Raw genomic sequence first — 11,246 nt, forward strand, 5'->3', positions numbered from 1 at the left:
GGTGAGTCACCTAACATTACTGCTGGATATATTTCGTAAACCACATCAAATACTGACAAATCGATTCCACAGACCGAACGTGAGGAGAGGGGCTAGTGTAATTATTTAATACAAACCATAAAAAATGCATGGAAGTATGTTTTGTTGGACACAATGTGGTTTGGCAAACACCTTGAGAAGCAGTAGAAACTCTCACTGTGTGCACGCGTTATGTTGCTGAAATATAAACCCAGGATGTTTTGTCATACCAACCTGACAGTCACTCACCGTACAGCCCAGCAGCCAGGACTGAAGGTCTGGGGTGATATTTATCTACATAGCAGGACCCCTTTTGTTCTCATCCACGGCACCCTTACACCACAGTGGTACGTCAATGATTTTCTACATTGCATTTTGTTGCCCATCATGGCAAGGCATCCTGAGCTTACATTTCAGCATGGTTGCCTGCTTGCACACAGCAAGAGTTTCTACTGCTTGTCCTCGCACTTGCCAAACACAAGCTTGACCAGCAAGTTTGCTGGATCTTCCCCCAATTGAGAACATTCAAAGCATTCTGGGTCGGGCCCTCCAAGCAGCTTGAAATTTTGATGATCTAACATACCAACTGGACAGAATTTGGCTTGAAATCCATCAGGAGAACACCCGACAACTGTTGTCAGTCATTGCCAAGCCAAATAACTGCTTGCGTAAGTGCCAGAGTTGGACCAAGTTATTGTTGTGGTCAATTTGTGAAGCTCTTTCTTCTTCTTCTTCTTCTTCTTCTTCTTCTTCCAATTTGGCCATCTTAGGATCATGTTAATTTGCTTCAGCTTCATTTCTTCTGGTCATTCTTCTTTTTCAATATTCCTTCATTCTCATACTTTTCAACCTTCTTCATTCTTCTGTCCAAGATTTTGTTCTGGGTCTTGTTCTGTCCTCGAAAGCTTTGAAGGTGTGAATTTTTTATTTAAAAATCGCCCTGTTGTATATCCCTGGTTCCTGTATTCTCATTTCTTCCAGAACTCTTTGTATCTCTTAGATCCATCGTACTGTAGTTTTCTTGTTCAGCAGAAATTGTGTGACTCACCGTGTTAACCTCCCCTGGTCTGTTCTGAGGATGTGTCCAAAGAACATGCTCCTTCTTTTCCTGATGATGTCAGAAATTTTTTCTAGTTTGGTATACAGTTCCTAGTTGGATCTTTCTATTGAATAAAGCATCCAGTTTTTTCTGAAATTGTAATCTTTTGTTGATCTGCAGTGTACATATTTCCATCCCACTTCGTGTGTGTGTGTGTGTGTGTGTGTGTGTTTGCTGAGAAATAATTGTCGAAAAAAAATTCAATATATTATGCCATTTCAGAGTTATTTAGCATTATAGTTAGCTAACCAGGTTGTTGCTTGCGCAGATTCAAGTGTTTGCACATGCTAAAATGTGGTAATGTGCAGACATCTGTGGATCCATGTATTACCACTTGTTCAAATACTCATTAGCAATTAAAATGTATCTTTTTCGGAAGTGATAAATTCAAGTTATGTGAGTAAAAGCTATGTTTGTTCAGTTTGAGTATTCCCAACAAAGAAGTAGTTTGGCAACACTGTCTCTGGCAGGCTGCTTGAATTTATCCATACAATGACCTGACTGGCTAATGTTAATGCTAAATAATTCAGAAATGGCACAACATATCAAATTGTTTTCTTAGTAGTTATTTCACAGCACAACCTCCCCTGCGAGATCTTTACAATCTTTTCAGACTTTTTCTGCCTACCACGTGTGTGTGTGTGTGTGTGTGTGTGTGTGTGTGTGTGTGTGTGTGTCTCTGTCTCTCTCTCTCTCTCTGTCTCTCTCTCTCTCTCTCTCTCTCTCTCTCTCTCTCTCTCTCTTCTCCCTCACTCTCCCCCTCCCCCTCCCTCTCTATAGAGCTTTCCTATGGTCAAGTTGTCAACGTTCCATCTGCTGTTCACTCTTCATAGAAGCTCTCAATTTAGATGCATTAAATACATGACCTGCCTTTACAGAAGTCACCTGGTGTATGTGTGTTCCTAACAAGTCAGGCTCACTGCCAGTATCCTTATTATGAAGGTTTTCTCCCAACTTGATCTCAGTTCTTTACATAGGAACACCATCCCCAAACCTTGGATTCTGAGACAAGAATTTCATCACATCATAATTCATGTAGCGCCTGTACTCCAGAGAGTGCTCAGCTAATGTATAGATGTTCTGGGTTCTCCAAGTATAGTGTAGTTTTGGTGATATATTTATTGAACCTCCACTAGGCTGGTCCTTGGCTGACATGACATACCACATTCACTTGGAATAGTATAAGTTACTGGCCTCTGTAAACCTATAACATCCATTTCACTGCCTAGCAATTGCTCTTGGTCAATGGAAATGCTTAATATTTGGTTCTGTGGTTCTTGAGGTACATCAGTACTTTTGGTATCAACAATTATGGAAAGGATAGATTGCTATTCACCATAAACATGACATTGAGTTGCAGACAGGCACAATGAAAAGACTGTTATACACCAAGCTCTCAGCCAGAGCCTTCATCAGGAAAGAAACAACACAGACATGTTCATACAAGCAAGTGCGCGCGCGCGCGCGCGCACACACACACACACACACACACACACACACACACACACACACACACACACACACACACACAGCCACTAACTCTGGCTGCTCAGCCAGATTGAAACACATTGCACGAGAGCAACAACCCATAGTGAAGCAGTGAATGGGGGGATATCAGGGTTGGGTGGGGGAAGAGGAAACAGTGCTGCCTGGCAGATCGTGCACGGACTACAGGTGGTAGATAGACCACCTGGTGCAGTGTTAGAAGGCTGTTGGGAGGGCGGGAAAGGGGCTGAGCAGGAAGGAAAGGAGCAAAGAATTGGAAAAGATCAGTGGGTGCGTTGGCCGACAGCAGTGCACAACGAGGGTGAGGGGACGTGAGTTGGGAGGAGGCGATAGGACAGGAGATGGACACTGTTGGTTGAAGGCTGTAGGGATAGTAGGTTACTGTGAGTTTGTCATATTCTATCTTCATTCTGTCTGGATGCTGCAGGATGAAATGCACATTTGGTATGCACAGTGGAATTGCCATTATTGTGGGGAGCCTCTTATAAATGCTGAAGTTCAGAGGTCAAGCTCACTTAATCTAGCAGATTGTGTGGATCAATATATTTAGAACACTACTCTTTTGAGCAGCATGATGAGTGCTATTTGGCTGTAGGGCTAGGCCAGTGTAAATATGTCATATTGTTTATTGATCAACAAAAGCTGCTCTGTGGTAGGTTTTTATTTTACTGGACTAGTTTCAGGCGTTGCTTACTGTGTATATTGTAGTGTTTTATGCATATGTGATTTTTCAATTAATTGTAGTTTGACTTGCCTTATACTTGATGTTGTCTAGCTTTTGCCAAACAATTAATGAACAGTGTGACATATTTACAGATTCTGCAAGATACAAAGCACCAAATGTACAAGAAAAGGTCAATGTGTCTACGTGCAGTAGATGTGCCAAGCGACACTATCTGATTTCTGTCTCGCCATAACATGTAAGAATAGCATTCTTCTATAACTCCACAATTAGCCTAATGCTACGGTAGTGTGAATTCTGATTAAGAAGAAACTATTTTAGGATAGCAAAAGTGTCATCCACATACTGGAAAAATCATCAGTTTGTTAGCGGACACACACAGTGACTTTTGCTCAAAGTGTTCCATGCACAAATTCACCATCATTGGGGTGCGTGGACTTGCTCATGGCTAGACTCTTGGTTTGTTCATGATATTGTTCCATGTACGGGAAGTAGATACATGTCAGTATCTGCTTGAATTGTTCTAGCAAGTCTAGTGCCATTCTGGTGATTAGTGACAATGTCAAAGCTGACCATTATGTCAGTACCTGTAAATGTATACCACTCAGGCATTGCATAAAGTCCACTGAGTTGCATATGTGGTGACAGCATTTCCCAACGAATAAGCCCAGTGTTCCCTTAAGGAACTAGGTGAGTTGGTTTGTAGAGGTGTTTATGTTGTTGTCTTCTGAGTTTCGTGGGATATCTGTTGAACATTATATTTTGAGTGGAGTTACTGTCTGCCTGTCAACCATATTGGTGGGGACACTATTGAGATGTCTATATTTGGGATCATTCAGGAGAAGGTGGATCTCCTCCTCATAATCCTAAAAATATGATGAGCCTAGCATTTCCTTTGTCAACTGGGAGTAACCACAGTGCAACTGTCTTCTTGTAATTCCTGAAGTGCTTTCTTCTCATCTGTAGACAAATTTAGATGGCCTCACACTGGTTAGAGCATACCACAGGACTTCTTCAGCTTCATAAGTGTCAGTTTTGTAGTTTGTTCTGTTACACTGATGAGCAGCACAAAATTGAGGCCATCTTCTAACAGATTCGTTGTGGAGTTGTCATCTCTGTCAGATAGATTAACAACAGTGTAGGTGATTGTCTTTGGCAGAGAGATTCTGCAAGTAACCATTAGGCTCTGCTCACCCATTTCCAAACCTCAGCCTGTCTGCAAGATGTAGTTGCAGAAATTCTTTGGACACTGTATCTAATTGGCAGCACATATCTCATGTTCTTCGAACAAGGTCCTCCCTGAAAAACATGACCTGGTGTCATGCATATTCTAATAGACACAGTCCTTGCTCCTGGACTGTGTTGGTACATATTTCCATACAGTAATGAGTTAGAGATTTATTTTTTTGGGAAACTCAAGTTACAGTGATACTACTGTAATATATATATATATATATATATATATATATATATATATATATATATATATATATATATATATATATATATATATATATATATAAAACAGACCAATATCTAGTATAGAATATGTTGCAGTGGCCTCCTCATTAAACATGTTATTTTGACAACTATTTCACAATACACATTCAGTAACGTCCCTTGTAATAACAGATATTAATGTTTTCTTAAAAAATTCAAAAGGTGTATATAATATGATAACAAAAAACGTCTAAAACTAGTGAAGCATGTGACATGATCAGGGAGGAGAAACAGTGGTCTTGATGTTGCTTATTAAACAAATTTTTTTAAAAATAAAAACTTTTAATGTCTAGACCACAATTTTCCTATCACTATTAAAGTTTAATAATTAGTTTTGGTTGCTATCTGCAGCCATCATCAAATCATTCCAAAAATTAAAAGGTTTTTAATAAGCAGCGGAAAACATCATTAGTTGTAGTTATGCAACAATGTGTATTCGTAGGCACCAAAACAGTAACAGTATAAGGTTGCAGATAGCAGCCGAAACTAGTTACTGAATTTTAATGGTGACAGGAAAATTGCGTTCTAGGCATTAAAAGTTTTTCTTACAAAAACTTTTATTAAATAAGCATGTGAAATATTTCAAGGGTGTGACATTAGTACAGAAAAAGAGTCCGATTTATGGTGTCTCACTAGTGTCCACCAGCTGAGCTTAATTGGGGAAAAGAGAAAAGGTGAGCCATCAGTTGTAAATGATGATCACAAATTCCCCACAAACTAAGCAGGAAAGGACCATTCTGTGCTTTGGTAACCATGTATTTCAGAGGTGAAAGAAGGTATTACATTTTACCCATTATCAACCAGTCACATACAGAAGAGTCGCTGTAGTTCGACACACATGAGGTGAGGATATGTCAGATTATAGAAATTGTCAGATTACTGAATTTTCAGTGAAAAATACTGGATTTTTTATTCAAACATTTAATTGACACTCAAAACAGTACAAGAATACTATGCAAAACTCAGATCATATGTTAACAATACTTAATGTACATATATTTATAACAACAAACATTAATTGAAAAACAACAGCAATTTAATTTTGTATGTATTAATCATTTTTACATTTGTCTCCAACAGTCGGCTTCACCTACACTGTGAATTCATTAATCTTCATTGTTCCAAGATCAAACAGATTTTTAAGGCTTTCTCTTGCAGCTTCCTTAAAACTAAACATCAGCTGCTTCTGCATAATTTCCCACTGCTCATGTAACACGTGTTAAATGCAATCACAGCATCGCTATGTTCCTGATCTATATTAATGACATAGGAGACAATCTGAGTAGTCATTTTAGATTGTTTGCTTGATGATGCTGTCATTTACCATATAGTAAATTCAGCAGATTATCAAAACGACGTGCAAAATGATTTAGATAAGATATCTGTACGGCGTGAAAAGTGGCAATTGACCCCGAATAAAGAAAAGTGTGAAGTTATTCACACGAGTACTAAAAGAAGTCAGCTAAATTTCGATTACACGATAAGTCACACAAATCTGAGGACTGTAAATTCAACTAAATACTTAGGGATTACAATTACAAATAACCTAAATTGCAACGATCACGTAGATAATATTGTGGGTAGAGCAAACCAAAGACTGTGATTCATTGACAGAACACTTAGAAGGTGCAACAGGTCTACCAAAGGGACTGCTTACACTACGCTTGTCTGCCCTATTCTGGAGTATTGCTGTGCGGTGTGGGATCCACATCAGGTGGGACAGACAGATGACATCAAAAAAGTACAAAGAAGGGCAGCTCGTTTTGTATTATCGCGAAATAGGGGAGATAGTGTCACAGACATGATACGTGAATTGGAATGTCAATCATTAAAACAAAGGTGTTTTTCATTGTGATGGGATCTTTTCATGAAATTTCAATCACCAGTTTTCTCCTCCGATTGCGAAAACATTCTGTTGGCACCCACCTACATAGGGAGAAATGATCATCACGATAAAATAAGAGAAATCACGGCTCGCACAGAAAAATTTAAGTGCTCGTTTTTCCCATGTGCCATTCGAGAGTGGAACGGTAGAGAGACAGCATGGAGGTGGTTCACTGAATCCTCTGCCAGGCACTTTATTGTGAATAGCAGAGAAATCACGTAGATGTAGATGTGGTCTGTACTGGCAAAGTTTCCCATTGTTCTACATTGTCATACGTAGTGGAACATGTCTTGGATAATCTCATTATCACTCATCAGCTGACAATTTTTGTCTTCATTTCCCCAATAACCAGTCATTTACATGGCTAACAGACAGTGTCTCAGAATCATTTGAACAGATGTCATCAGTCATCTCTTGGAGCTGCACAAATTTCCTCCTCGTTAACAATTTCAACATCTTCCTCAATCTGTACCTTCTTTAAAACATCTTTTGTACTCATTTAATAAAGGAAAATCTGGCCACAATTTGTCCCCACACAGATACCAACACTTTAGTCATTAACATTTGTTTCTTGTAATGACTGAATAACACTTTTCTATCTACTAATTAAACTATACAGTAGGTGTTTTTTATTATTATTATTATTTTTATGAACCTTAATAGCTTGGATAATATTCTGATCCATATGTTGTAGCGAAGGGGCTACATTTGGAAGAAGAAACATCACTTTTATCAAACCATCTTTGGATTTAAGTTCATCTTTGTCTGGCATAGACCATAGATAATGGTCTGTGATGTGTGGGGTAGTTATCCAACACCAACAAAGCTTTCTGAGACAAATTTTGCTTCTTGAACTTCTTGACCAATGGCACGAGCTCCTGAAACCACTCACTGAACAATTCCTTTGTCATCCAAGCTTTGTTTTGGTGTTTATGTCTGACTGCTATATATTTTGCATTTTTGAACGCCCAAGAATTTTTGATTCTCCTATGACAAGCAGCACAGGTTTGTGTTTTCCACTAGCATTAGAGCATGGCACAAATATGAGCCTACCTTTAGACATTTTTCTGTGAGAAGCACATGCCTCTGCTTTGTGGCCGAATGTTTTGTTGGACAAAATCTCCAGAACCACCATTCTTCACCCATGTTATAAATCTGATCAGGGCAAAGATTTAACTCTTCTAAAGTTTTCTCTAATTTTTGTTTGTAAGGCTCAATAGCTTCGAAATCACAAGATAGTTTTCCTCATGTTGTGGTTAGCAAGCAGATACTAAATCTTTTTTAAAACTTACCAAACCATCTGGTATGTGCGCAGCAATTGTCTTTTTTCATAATTTCTTTATAGAAAAATCTCGATTTTTCTTTGATAAGACCTTCTGAAATTGGAGTGTGTTTACTATGTTCCTGAAGAAACTGTGTACAAAGTGTCTTCAGTTAATGGGTTCTCACCCGTTTTTATCATTTTCCTGCCACTGCTTTTGCTGTTCAAATTGTGCACAAACCCCTCAATTTTATCATGATCTTTTTAATGTCATACATGGTAGCATACCCAATGCCATAAAATGAAGCTAAATTGTTAATTTTGTCTCCTTTGTTTAATTTTTTAATAATTTCAGATTTTTTAACCAAAGTCAGTATCTTGTGTTTACGTTTCTCACTACCTGTTTGAGACACATTGTAAGAAAGATACAAAACACTCACAAACACTACTACAGTCAAGTTAAAGAAGGTCCTAATTCGAATGTGCAGTGTATGCAATAATCAACAATTGGTGGCTGACTACATATTGTGTACTAAACTTTTCACTTGAAATGACCCCACCCATCCACTTCACGTGATCTCGGCTCATTGTGTCAGACTACTGGATATGTCAGACTGGCAAAGTATATTATAGAGACTTTACTCTATGCCTCTCTTTTGTAGGCACAGTGTGGTCTCAGCAAATTCCACAACATAAAACGCTATAGAGACAATTTATATCCCACTTATTGGGTAGAATCATATGATGGTTTGAAAGTAAACTGTAAAAAACTTGTAGTCTTTGCACAGAAAAATGGACCATAGACCTTTTCCCATGAAACTGCGCAAAACACATTACATTTTAGAGTGACCCCCTCATGTTGTACAACTTCATGTGGTTGTTCCATACCCCATATTCTCACATTATGATTGCTCACCTTTCCATTTAAATGGAGTGTCGCCTCCTCACTAAACACTAAGTGTGGAAGAAAATTGTCATCCTCCACTTGTCAAGAATGAAATTACAGAACATTGTTGTTTGTTACCTTCACGAAGAGCTTGCAGTACCTGAATTTTGTATGGTTGTGTGTGCAAACATCGATGCAACACATGCCAAGTGGACATTGGGGCATGTTAAGCTGTAGAGCTGCACGATGAACAGATTTCTGCAGATTCCTTATGAAACTATGGTGGATGCGTTTGACACCTGTGTCAGACACTCGTGGACAGCCCGGCGATTTGCCTTTAGACAAACAATCTGCTTCTTGGAATTGTTCATGCCATTGTCTACTGCTCTGGGCTGTAGGGGGATCCACACCATACCTAGTACAAAACTAACTCTGAACAATTATACTGACCTGTGCTGCGCAAAATGTAGAACATTAAACGCTTTCTGTTGTCCTGACTTTTTACTAAAACTCCCTGCTATCGTTGGGTAACAGCAGCCAGCAGCAAGTCGTACTCTTAGCTCACTTATTTGTTTCATAGTTTAATTCTTAATTTCTTTGTGTGTTTTTGGGTACTTGCGTAAGTCAATTCATAAATTTCGGGAGTATTATAGTATTTGAGAGATGTAGCATTGTGTTTCAGTACCTGTATAGTGTAAATTCGCATAGTCGTCAGTCATCTGTTTGTTTTGAACGGCTTGTGAGATAAAAGAGAGGAAAAAAATTTGTTACAGATGGATAGGTACTACGCCTGTTGTGTACGGATTCAGGGCAAATTAGCCACCATCCATAAACAGCTGGAAGCTGTGTTGGGCGTGGTCGACAGGCTCCAGGCTGTTGCCCTGGGCTGCGGTGACAATGGGACACATGAGGTGAGCGCTTTGGCGCCTCTGGAACCTGTAGCATCGCCTGGGATCTCTGATGCCACTGCGCCTTCGGATTCGGGCGTCCCTGCCGGTGATTGGCGAACTGTGGCGGGGTTGCGCATCCCTCGGCAGAAGGCGAAAGTTGGTGCCGGCCGCAAGGCTGTACCCTTACGCCTCCATAACAGGTTTGAAGTACTGACTACTGATGAAAGTACTTCTGTGCCTGCAAGAGCGGCCTCACCTGTTGCGGCAGTGACTGATTTCCTGAGAGGTCCGGACAAGTGCAGATGGTGGGATTGCTTGTCATTGGGAGCTCCAATGTTAGGCGGGTGATGGAGCCCCATAGGGATATGGCAGCTAAGGATGGGAAGAAAGCCAATGTGCACTCTGTGTGCATACTGGGGGGGGGGGAGTCATCCAAGATGAGGAAAGGGTCCTTCCGGATGCCGTGAAAGGTACAGGATGCAGTTAACTGCAGGTAGTGGCAAATGTTGACACTAATGACATGTGTCGCTATGGATCGAAAGAGATTCTCTCTGGTTTCCAATGGCTATCTGAGTTGGTGAAGACTGCCAGTCTTGCTAGCGGCCAGCCGGAGTGGCCATTTGGTTCTAGGCGCTGCAGTCTGGAACCAAGCGACCGCTACGGTCACAGGTTCGAATCCTGCCTCAGGCATGGATGTGTGTGATGTCCTTAGATTAGTTAGGTTTAACTAGTTCTAAGTTCTAGGTGACTGATGACCTCAGAAGTTAAGTCGCATAGTGCTCAGAGCCATTTTTTTCTTGCAAGCGAGATACAGGCAGAGCTTGCCATCTGCAGCATCATCGACAGGACCGATTGTGGATCTTTGATACAGAGCCAAGTGGAGGGTCTGAATCAGAGGCTCACACAGTTCTGCGACCATGTAGGCTGCAGATTCCTTGACTTGCGCCATACGGTGGCGGGGTTTCTGGTTCCGCTAAATAGGTCAGGTGTCCGATGCACACAGGAGGCCGCTACACGGGTAGCAGGGGCTGTGTGACGTGGACTGCGCAGTTTTTTATGTTAGACAGTCTCGGGAAAGATCAAACAGGGCTCCCAGTCTCAAAGGCTACAGGGCAAATAAACGATGAGAATCGACCCAGCGACAGTCAGTATTATAGTTGTAAATTGTCGTAGCTGTGTTGGGAAAGTACCAGAGCTTCAAGCACTGATGGAAAGCACTGAAGCTGAAATCTTTATAGGAACAGAAAGCTGGCTAACGCCGGTGATTAAATTCTGCTGAAATTTTTACAGAGGCACAAACCATGTTCAGAAAGGATAGATTAAATAATGTAGGTAGTGGTGTGCTTGTGTTTGTTGGTTGTAGTTTATCTTGTAGTGAAGTTGAAATAGATAGTTCCTGCGAGTTACTATGGGTAGAGGTTATACTCAACAGCTGTTCAAAATAATAAGTGGCTTCTTTACCGACCCCCCCCCCACCCAGGTTATATAATAGCTGAACGGTTCAAAGAAAACTTGAATC

The sequence above is a fragment of the Schistocerca cancellata genome, chromosome 3, assembly GCF_023864275.1.
Source record: "Schistocerca cancellata isolate TAMUIC-IGC-003103 chromosome 3, iqSchCanc2.1, whole genome shotgun sequence".
In the NCBI taxonomy this organism is placed as follows: Eukaryota; Metazoa; Arthropoda; class Insecta; order Orthoptera; family Acrididae; genus Schistocerca; species Schistocerca cancellata.